This window comes from Palaemon carinicauda, chromosome 22 (assembly GCF_036898095.1).
Source record: "Palaemon carinicauda isolate YSFRI2023 chromosome 22, ASM3689809v2, whole genome shotgun sequence".
Taxonomy (NCBI): Eukaryota; Metazoa; Arthropoda; class Malacostraca; order Decapoda; family Palaemonidae; genus Palaemon; species Palaemon carinicauda.
In genome coordinates this window covers 36,695,897-36,707,557 of record NC_090746.1, presented here as the reverse complement: position 1 = coordinate 36,707,557, position 11,661 = coordinate 36,695,897, and the positions used below count along the sequence as shown (strand labels likewise).

General features: G+C 49.2%; 1 long non-coding RNA gene across 1 annotated transcript in view; it reads right to left on the bottom strand.

Moving 5' to 3' along the window:
- The window catches only part of LOC137616410 (uncharacterized), a 351,177-nt gene extending 341,165 nt beyond the window's left edge, over positions 1-10,012 (bottom strand). The window contains exon 1 of the long non-coding RNA XR_011039426.1: positions 9,695-10,012. This is a non-coding gene — a long non-coding RNA (uncharacterized lncRNA). The remainder of the gene's footprint in view (positions 1-9,694) is intronic.
- Between the last annotated feature and the right edge of the window lie 1,649 nt (positions 10,013-11,661).

Genomic DNA, 11,661 nt, shown 5'->3' with positions numbered 1-11,661 from the left:
GGTAGGGAAATATTAACCCGCCCCATGTGCAAACTTTACATACGTATGGGTTCGTGATTGGTTAACAGAAAAGCAACGGAGTCTAGAGAGTAAACATGACTGAACAGAATGGGAAACTTGTCCAGAGCAAGTATTTATGTGAAATATGGGAGTGACAAGGTAATAACAAAATGTATAAAAGTAATATATGACGATCAAATGGAATGTATGATAAATGACAAATTCGTAGATAATTTGTATTTTTCCTAACTATGCAAACCTTATTACTTCGGCGTAGCTGAATGACGAGCCATTAGAATTTTAACGAGGGTTTACTACCCCACCGCTAGTTAGCGGGGGGTAGGGAGGGGTAGCTTGCTAAACCCCCCCCCCCCCACCTCCTCACACACACTAGTGAATGCTTCACTTTGCTTAGAGGTAGGACTTATCCCGGGGGACAGGGCTGGCGGGCAAATATGTAAAAATAGCTAAGGTTTGTATAGTTAAGAAAAATAAAAATTATCTACGAATTTGTCATTTGTTCCGTAACTGAAATACAAACCACGCTATTTACATGGGGTAACTCAACCCTTAGGAAGAGAGGTAAGTCCCTGCCATACTGGCTTTGGCTTTGCCCGGGGACTCCATATTCGAGTTTGTAAGTACTAAGGAAATAAGGAGTCCCTGCGCCTCGCTAGCATGCTGTGAAACTGCTGCAGCCTACATAAGCTGTGTGCGAAGGTGAGGAAGTGACTCGTCCTAGGAAGTTGACCTGGAGTTCTTCAGATGGAAATCTAGGCTAAGACTCTCCCAATACCACCTCGTCAGGGTATGGGGACATGTATTACACTTAATACTAGGAACACAAGGGAGCATGGTTTACCTGCAGTGGTTCAAGGTCAGCTATGCAGAGAACCCAGGATGCTGCTTTCTCCAAGGGAGGAGAGGATGAAGAAAAGAATAAGGGCCAGACAGATCTTTTCATTCACGCAGACTAAAACCGGGTAACAATGCCCTCAACCTTCTGCTACTTGTCTATTAAGGAGCCTGAGGTTAGACCAGCTGTTGTGCAGCCACCACAGGGCCGATAGAGAACGTATCGAGCCTCCTGTGTGTCCCGTCTTGCAGGTAGTGGGCCGTGAAGGTGGTCTGATGCTTCCACACCCTAGCTTGCAGGACCTGCGTCACTGAATAATCTTTATTGAGGGCCAGGGACGTAGCTATGGCCCTGACATCATGCGCTCTAGGGCGACGTGATGGAGAAGGGTCGGGATTCAAGGCCAGGTGTATTACCTTGCGAATCCAGGCCGAGATAGTATTCCTAGTGACCCTCCTCTTCGTTTTCCCAGTGCTCACGAACAAGGCTTGCACCTGGGGACGAATTGCAGCTGTTCTTTTAAGATACAACCTCAGACTCCTTACTGGGCACAGTAGGAGATGGTCTGGGTCATCTGTTACAGAACGAAGACTCGAAACCTGGAAAGAGTCGAACCTAGGGTCCGGCACTCCCGGATTCTGAGTCTTGGCAACAAACTCAGGGACGAATCTGAACGTTACCTCCCCCCATCCCCTTGAATGAGCGATGTCGTACGAGAGACCATGCAATTCCCTGACTCGCTTGGCCGAGGCCAACGCTAGCAGGAACACCGTCTTCCAGGTAAGGTGGCAATCTGAAGCCTGGCGTAATGGTTCGTAGAGAGGCCTCTTCAGAGACCTGAGAACTCGAACCACGTTCCATGGAGGAGGTCTCACTTCCGACTGAGGGCAGGTAAATTCATTAACTTCGTATGAGAAGGGAAAGTTCCAGCAAGGAAGAAATGTCCACTCCTTTAAGCAAATACACGAGGAACTCCGCTATTGCTGGAATAGTGGCATCGAGTGGAGAGATACCCCTTCCACGACAACAACCACAGAACACTCGCCACTTCGCCTGGTAGACCCCTGCGGATGACTTGCGCAGGTGTCCAGACATCCTATTCGCAACTTGTTGCAAAAATCCTCTCTCAGTGAGGAGATGTTGGATAGTCTCCAGGCGTGAAGTCGAAGCGAAGCTACGGCTTTGTGGAAGATGTTGACGTGTGGTTGTTTGAGTAGCTCGTGACATGGAGGGAGTTCTCTCGGAACCTCCGTGAGGATTTGCAGAAGGTCCGGGAACCATTCTGCGTGATGCCATAGCGGAGCTATCAGGGTCATCGATAGATTGACCGATATTCTGGTCTTGTTGAGCACCCTCCTCATCAGACAGAATGGGGGAAAGGCGTACAAATCGATGTTGTCCCACCGTTGTTGGAAGGCATCCTGCCAGAGAGCCTTGGGGTCCGGGACTGGTCAGCAGTACAGCGGGAGCTTGAAGTTCAATGATGTAGCGAACAGATCCACCGTCGGGGAACCCCACAAAGTCAGGACTTTGTTGGCTACTAGACGATCCAAAGACCACTCGGTGCTCACTATCTGCGTCGCTCTGCTCAGACTGTCGGCGAGCACATTCTTTTTGTCTGGAATGAAGCGAGCCGCTAGTGTGATGGAGTGGACTTCGGACCATCTCAGAATCTCTACTGCAAGATGGGATAGCTGTTCTGAAAAGGTACCTCCCTGCTTGTTGATATAAGCCACCACCGTGGTGTTGTCGCTCATCACCACCACAGAGTGGCCCACCAGGACTTGGTGGAACTTCTGAAGTGCCAGGAACACGGCCTTCATTTCTAGAAGGTTTATGTGAAGGTACTTTTCTGATTCTGACCACAGGCCTGAGGTCCTGTGGTTCAGAACGTGGGCCCCCCACCCTTTCTTTGATGCGTCCGAGAACAACATCAAATCCGGGGGAAGGACAAGAAGATCCACTCCCTTTCGCAGGTTCTCATCTGCCACCCACCACTGGAGGTCTGTCTGTTCCGCATGACCCACAGGGACCAAAGTGTCCGGGGAATCGTGTCCTTGATTCCACCGGGACTTGAGTCGCCACTGGAGAGATCTCATTCTGAGGCGACCGTTGGGAACGAGACAGGCCAGGGAGGAGAGGTGGCCGAGGAGACGTAACCACGTTTGGGCTGGGAGTTCTTCTCGATTAAGGAAAGGCCTCGCGACCTTCCTCAGCCTTGCTATCCTGTCGTCTGATGGGAAGGCTTTGTGGAGATTGGTGTCTATGACCATGCCTAGGTATACCAGTTTCTGAGAGGGCTGCATGGAGGACTTCTCGAGATTTACCATGATCCCTAGATCCTGGCAAAGTTCGAGAAGCTTGTCTTGGTGGCGAAGAAGGGTTACCTTCGAGTCCGCTAGGATCAACCAGTCGTCCAGATAACGAAGGAGACGGATGCCGATCCTGTGAGCCTACGATGATATCAGGGTGAACACTCTGGAGAACACCTGAGGGGCTGTGGAGAGACCGAAACACAGCACCTTGAACTGGTAGATCTTGTCGTCTAGGCAAAATCTTAAGTACTTCCTTGAAGACGGATGGACTGTGATCTGGAAGTACGCGTCCTTCAGGTCCAGTGTACACATGAAGTCTTGTGGTCTCACTGCAAGTCTGACCGTGTCTGCCGTCTCCATACTGAATGGAGTCTGTTTGACAAACCCGTTCAGGGTTGAGAGGTCGATGACTGGTCTCCAACCTCCAGACGCCTTCTTTACAAGAAAGAGTCGACTGTAGAAGCCTGGGGACCCGTCCACTACCTCTTGGAGAGCTTCCTTCTTCAACATGGTCTGGACTTCTGCCCAGAGGGCCTGCCCCCTTACTGATCCTATAGTAAGGGAGCTCAATGACACTGGATTCGCTGTCAGGGGAGGTAGAGAAGCCGTGAACGGGACACGATAACCCTGACCGATTACGGAAATCATCCAGATATCTGCCCCGAGTTGCTGCCACCTTGCCGCGCAACTTTGTAGGCATCCCCCCACTGGTGGACATGCAGGGGGAATGCCAATCCTAGTGTCTACGGCCTCGGCCGTTTCCTCTAGGGTTCTTACCGCCCCTGGAGGACTTTTTGCTCCTTCTGCTCTTGGCAGGAAAGGGCTTAGAAACCTTCGGCTTTGCTGCTGTCGTCTTCTTTGTGTCCTTAGCTGGACGGGGCTGTTGGGCTGCTGGAGGTTTGTAGGGCCTCGATGTCAGGGCCCTATGGATGAGGGAATCCTGGTTGGACTTCCTCCACCTCTCAGCGGTTAGCTCCACGTCCTTAGGCTCAAACAAACTCTTACCAAGCACAGAAGAGTGTCTGAGCCTGCTAACGTCCGAACTGGGGACCTTCTAGTGGAATCTCTCAGCCACTGCGTCCCGTCGTTTGAGAATCGTGTTGGCCCACAAGCTCGAGACTTGGTGGGCCAGAAACTCAATGGTCCGCGTGCCTGAGAGCAAGAATGTCTCCAGTGCCTTCCTGGTGCTTTCTTTGGACAGGTCCTCAGACTGCACCAGGATGCCCAGAGACCCCAGCCAGATGTCAAGCCACGAAGTTGCCTGCATGGCACATTTCATCACATTCTCCTGGCTTAGGATCTCAGTAGCTGAATAGGACACGTGCTGGTTGAAGAGTCTCTCTAGAGGGACTCCCCCAGTGAGTTCTTCCACGGAGTGGTGAACTGGAAGACCCAAAAAAGTCTCCTCAAGGATCTCAAAATACCTCCTCTGATGGACTCGAGGAGGAGGGAGGAGCTTGTTACCGGCGCTGGATCTACTGGAGGAGGCAAGCTCAGAGAGCTGGCCCTCGACCTTGTCTCTGGCACTCTTCATCCCTTGTGACCAGGGCAAAGCTGCACTGGCCCTAGAGGGTTTCTGGGTGCCGTAGACTCGGTCCAAGACCATGTCCTTACCCTCACGAGGAGGAATCTCTGGGTCCGGAATCCCGTTGAGGTTCCTCATGAGGGTCAGAACTTGCCAGAACGCGTGTTTTGACTCTTGGTGCTCTCCTCCTGAAGGACTGGCAGCAAAGTCTCCAATCCCCAGTGGCTCTTCCTGGGGGGACTCGTGGACATCCTCCGAAGGTCTAGCTGGCTCCTGTCTGATCCTTGCCGACGACTTGGGAATCGTCTTAAGAGTCCTTCGGTTCCCTCCTGGGAGGGATACAGGACTCGAGTAACGGTGGATGCAGGCTCTTTTCGACCCCTGATCGAGAAGACTTCTCAGGAAGAGGCGGAGTTTCCCCGGCTTGTCCGACTCTCCTGAGGATGGGCAATCCTCACCCGCAGGGGAGGGAGAGAAAGTCTGGGGGGGAGAAGGAGGGAGAGAAAGTCTGGGGGGGAGAAGGAGCCTTACGCAAGGATTTGCGAGGAGACAGGATAGCCCTCGGAGATGTCTCCACGGAGGGGACTCCTCTCTTCCTCTTCAGGGGGAGAGGCAGCCGCCGCTGATTTGTGACCCAAGTCAGAGAGCACAGGCTTCATAGCCTGCATAAGAGCTCTGACCAGGGTCCCGAACCAGGGCTGCTGGCTGACAGTTGCCCTGTCAGACACTCCCACTGGAGGAAAGGGGATCATTCGATCCCTTAGAGGAGTCGACAAACGAAGGTTCGCCTGAAAAGAAGCTGGAAAGAAAGAGTCCTTAGACTTGTCCGGGAACCGCCCCTCCTCTGGCGAGTGCGCTGTTCTGCGCTTGCGGGGAGGGGAACAAGATGATGACCTGTCAGCCTGACGATCTCGCTGGAGGTCGCGCGATGAGCCCTGTCCTGGGTCGCGCGCGAAAGGATCGTGCGCCACAGGAATTTCGCGCGGGCGCGCGCGCATGGGCACGGGCGTGCGAGGTTGGTGGCGCGGGCTTGTGGGCGCAATGGCGCGCAGGAGATGGCGCGGGCGCGTAGGCGCGCAGATGGCGCGGGCGCATGGGCGTGGACGCGTGTAGGAGATGGCGAGGGCGTGTGGCGCGCAGGAGCTGGATCGTGAGGAGGGGTTGAGGGCTGGATGCGAGGGCGCGCAGTAACCTGATGCGGTACTGTCTGGCGCGAGTGAGCAGTAGCGAGTGGGCGCGTATCTGGAAGTATTGGGCAAGTGCGCAGCCTCGTGATAGCGCGAGGGTGGGTCTGCGCGTTGGCGCGCAGGTGAGTGCTGAGCCGTCTGAGCAGGTATGTTAACCTGAGGAGACCGTGGGCACGCTGGGCACGCAGGGGATCGTGGGCGCGCAGGTGTGCGCTGCTGCGATGGGCGCACAGGTGTGCGCTGTTGAGTTGCATGGGGCGCCTCGAGAAGCAACTGGAACCTGGCGCGCAACTGGAACATCGCGCGCGACTGGAGGAGAGCGTACAGGATTACGCAGGGGTACCTGTGAGCGCCCGTGCGCTCCTGGACTGCGCGCTGAGATGTAGAAGCGCGCTGGCGAGCACGTGTGCGCTGTATCAGGAACTGCACGCGATGGGCGTGCCTCGCGCCTAACTCAAGAAGGGCGCAGCAAGTCTAGAGGTAACTGTGAGCGCCTGTGCGCTAACCTAGGTGCCTCTTGGACTGCGCGCGACGTGGCAGGAACCGGTGGGCGCTGGGGCGCAGGTGGGCGCGTGTGCGCAGGTGAGCGCTGGCGCGCTGGATCAGGAACTGCTGGTGGGCGCCGGAGCGCAGAAGGTTGTGGGCACGCAGGGGAACCCTGGCGCGTAACAGGAACAGGAGCGCGCACGCTCGCAGGTGAGCGCTGTGGCGCTAAGTCTGGAACGGCAGCAGCAGCATGAGGGCGCGCAGGTTTAACCTGGCGCTTAAGGGTATGAGGCGCAGTTTTGCACTCAAGTCCCTTATGCCCCAAAGGGACCGGTGCCTGCGCAATGGCAGGTTTAGGTGGCGCGTAATGCGCATCAGCATCCTCAAAGGGTGACGGCAGGTCAGCAGGTCTGGGAGACTGGTCACAGGGTCCCGAAGGACGACCTTCCTCCGAAGGGGATCGCGAACGATCTCCGGAGAGGTCTAAGGTGGTAGCTGGCTGGATCGGCGAACGACGAGTCGTCTCCTCCGCAGAGGACTGTGGGGATGACGAGCCGAAGAGGCGCCTCCTAACTCCCTTGTGAGGAGAAGGAAGACCTCTACGGCGAAGGGGAGGACGAGCCTTCCGCCTTATACGCCCATGAGGGGCCGTGGGGTCAGCGAGCTGACCATCGTAGGGTCTCCGAAGAGGAGTCTCTGTAAGTGAACTCCCCCGAGGGGGAGAATCACCGGCAGGAGAGACCGTAGGACTTAGTTCCTCCCTCGAAAGATGTTTGGAGGGGGAAACTAAGCCTTCAGCTACCTCAGCAACAGGAACAGGGGTTTGACTAGACCCACCAGATGCCTCCATCACAACAACGTCAATGACAGACAGAGGATCTATCCCTACTGTAGTTGGCGATTGTTTGACAGCTGCACCTAGTTTGATCATGTCAAACAGGGCTTCCCTGGAGGGCAAACCCTGCAGCCCCAAGGAAGCCCAAAGCTGTAATAAATCATTGTTATTTACAGAAAAATCATTATTTAAATCCTCCTCCGGGGGAGGAGGGGCAGATGCCTCGCTATGGGAGGCAACTACCTCTACCGCACCCCGGGATCGGTCAACAGCAATACGGTCTACGCTACCACTCGCCGGCCTCTCGGAAGAGACCGCTCGAGGGGGAGCTTCCGAGGAGGAAAGGGCTACGGAAGAAGAAGTCTTGGAATTTTCTCTCTTCAAAGAAGCCTCTGAAGGAGAAATATCCCTTTTAGACTTTTTCTTCTAACGCCGGGCAAACCTCTCCCACTGGGAGGTAGACCATTCCCTACATTCAACACACGTTACCGCTATCACACTGTTGGCCCCTACAATGAGGACACAAGGTGTGGGGATCAGTGTCGACCGCCGACATAAAGGTCTCACAAGGGCGGCCAGGAAGTCCAGGACACGTAAGCATATTCAGTAATAGACGCCAACTTCAAACACACTGTGAGGAAGAAAAAGCAAAAACAGATTAATGGCAGTCAAAGCGAGGGAGAGAGCAGACAGGTCTGTTCTCCACCCGACCCAAAAGTAAAGTGAAGTATTCACTAGTGTGTGTGAGGGGGGGGGGGGGGGGGGGGGTTAGCAAGCTACCCCTCCCTACCCCCCGCTAACTAGCGGTGGGGTAGTAAACCCTCGTTAAAATTCTAATGGCTCGTTATTCAGCTACGCCGAAGTAATTACCCCATGTATATAGCGTGGTTTGTATTTCAGTTACGGAACAAATAATATTTGATGGGTATATAAAATGAGGTGATTTTATACGGTATCGGATAATAAAACGAGTCATACTGGGGTCAAACGTAATATGTATACGAGGGTATTACATAACTAATCAAATAATAGACTTGCATAGAGCTGGTAAAGAGACGAACAGTTACATTTCACGATTAGAGAAGAAGAAATCCTATTGGTGAAGGAAAAGTCTCTGCTCAGGGAGGCGGGGTTTTAGCGCAGAAAGTCGAAACCTGCTATATACAAACGTACGTACAAGAACGTCTACAACGGGCAAGTAGAATGGGAAAAATTAAATGAAAAACACTGCTAATGTTAGCATGAAACGTTAACATTTGATCTACATTGCACGTTGGCAGCACTGGTTACTGTATTTTTTCATGAGACTTAGTCTTTGCAACGGCACCTCCAAAGTTTATCCAGCTATACTGTTTTGTATTTTCCTCTGTTTATTATACACTCAAGAAGGTAATGTATAGAGAGGAAAAGGCTTGTTTTACGATTATATATCGTTTCCCCATTATGTTTTCCCCACCCAAAACCCCGAGTTCCACTGGGGGTCCCCCATTATCGTAGGATATAGATATATATATATATATATATATATATATATATATATATATATATATATATATATATATATATAATTCTGAAACTATTCATTTGCGACGGGAACGAGTGTCATTTTCGAAGAGAGCGTAATTTTTCCTGTAAGAAAAAGTAGTTTTTTTTCCTAGGTTACATTGCCCTGTAATACACTACAATAATACCTAAATGGGAAACTAAGACTTACTCTTACACACAAAATGTCAGCATAAACCTACTACTACAATTATGGGGGACCCCAGTGGGAAGCGGGGTTTTTGGGTGGGGGGAGGAGGAGAAAAGTGATTTTCGGGGCACTACCAAACCTAGTACAACCACCAAACCTAGTACAACCACCTAACCTAACCTAGGGCCCTGTACCCCTACCTAGGCCTACCAGGGGCCTCCCCCCCCCCCTGCAACGCCCCCTTAAGGCCACAGTGATTTTCGGGGCCAAACGTGTAAGACGTCATAGTGGACGTTTGTCTGCGGATTATAGTAGTTACAGGGCTCATTTGAGCTTAGTAAAAACAAGACACAGTCAATAATAACAACAGACTTAGAAAAATTCTGGGAGGAAGACAAGAGTAGCGCGAGTTTGATAGTCGATATTTCGACTGTTATTGAATTTCACTAAATTCTCATTCGTATACCACTATTTACATACATTCCTACACATTCTAGTAAAAATACAGTGAATATCACTGATATCTTCATGCGGCCCTCTCCTGGACATTAACCTAAATATTAACTACAGACAAGTTTCTCAAATATTAAGAGGCTATTATGCTACAGTAGATGATTGGCCGAGATGATAGTCTATATACACCATTCAGCAATGAGTTAATGGTTTATGGTAGTAACTTTAATCCACAACAATGCAATAACCCAGACCTAACGTAGGTCTATGGTAGCTTATATGATGACACAATTCACCCACAATTCAAACAGACTTACTCATTTTTCCAACGGGATATTTCTTACCTTAACAGGATGATCTTCTAAAAAAACCTGCACCATTCGCCTACCACCGGGAATTACGATACAACTTTTAACGTAAATATAGCTGTAATCGCAATGTCTCCTGAGGAAGGCTACCATTAGCTGGGATGTTGTGGATGTTCCACAATTGATACACTTTCATATTATTTAATACTACCAAACAGATTACAATTATCTTATAAAATAAAATTTGCAGAATATACAAAATGTTATATAGAGTATTATACTTCGAGAATCACAGACACAAGAAGAGATTGAAGACAAAGTTACAATGGAAAAATAAACAACGATATATCCGTTGTCAAGTTCAGTGTTGCCAGATGGGTTAGTCTAAAAATCCCATAACCTCATGATAAAAAAATCACCAAAACAACCCAAAAATCCCCATTTCCACAAATATATTTTCTTCTGATCCTGTAGGTTTTACTAATATAGAAATTACTCACAATACTTTATATGAGTGCAAGCAAACTAATTGCAACAATATAAAGGTCAAAGACTATATACTTGTTTTGCAGGTTGCGACCAAAGACTATAATACTGACTCGCCGATCATTGCAGTTTTACCAGGGCTAGCTGTTAAAATTTCTCTAAATAGCCTGATTAATTTTTCCTGGATGACAAAATTTCCTTGTATATATATATATATATATATATATATATATATATATATATATATATATATATATATATATATATATATATATATATGTATATATATATATATATATATATATATATATATATATATATATATATATATATATATATGTGTGTGAAGAATTTTCTTCACTCTTCTTTTAATCGTATTTTTAGCTTTCTTCTACTAATACTATAGCTACCCCTTAAACATTCTCTCTTACATCTAGTTTTCTTTAACGAATATAGGGAGGACTAATTTAAACTTAAACTTGTTGACAGTGGCGCACGCCATGCTCGTGACGTCACAGCGTAGATACGCACAACAGAGGGCCTTAGTAGTAACCCCGGCGTATGTTGGTTCTTTCCTTAAACTACGTGGGTCGAGATTAAATTCCTAAACTGAATTTTTATATATATTTCAATATTGCTGAATTAATGCATCTTATATTTCTCAATACCAATTAAGGTTTGTTAATTTTAAGATGTATGCCCATCGCACCAGTCCATTGCTGATTAATCATTTAAAATATTAATTTTTAGCAAGCCAGAATAGGTAGGATTATTGTATATATAAACTCCCTTAGAACAGCGAGATTTCTCTAAAGTATTTAGTACAAAATCCTGCCTCCTCTGCACTCCTTGGAACAATACATTGCTCTGTCCTGAAGTCCCGATATGGCACCCCCAATGGATTACCGCGCGCATCATGACCGTCACTTGTTTGGCAAGGTGAAGTCAGGTGATCTCCTCGACCTTAGTGTCGCCCATTCGAACAGACGCTGTCGTGACCGACTGACCGGCCCGGTCAGTTTTAATCCGTGCACCTCTGGCTCACCCCCATCCCCCTCTCTCCCAAAACTCGACTCGCAAAAGAGTGCTGCCGGTCGGAGAGATTGAGAAGAAGAGGACCCTGGTGTACCATAGTTGCAGCCAAAGTGAGAATTTTTGGGGTGGGCCAGAAAAGAGTGCAAAGTGCAACCAGGTCAACAGCTATCACGGGCATAGGACTAATCTTCAAAGGAGTGCAGGTACTACATCAATGGCCATAGTTATTCCCCCATTATTTAGCTTAGACTAATTTTAACTTTATAGGGAACCTGGCTTTTACACTATTCGGACTGTGTGTGGTGTGATTGTGTGTAAATATTTTTCCGTTATCATTTCTGGTTTGAGACTAGCATAGTCTCTGGGTCACGTGGGCCACGTGCCAGACCTCATTTTGATTTTTTATTGTTGCAGACCACGTGTCTAACCCATCATTTTTATTATTTTGAATTGCTTTTAATTTGCATTCCTTTTATTATTCC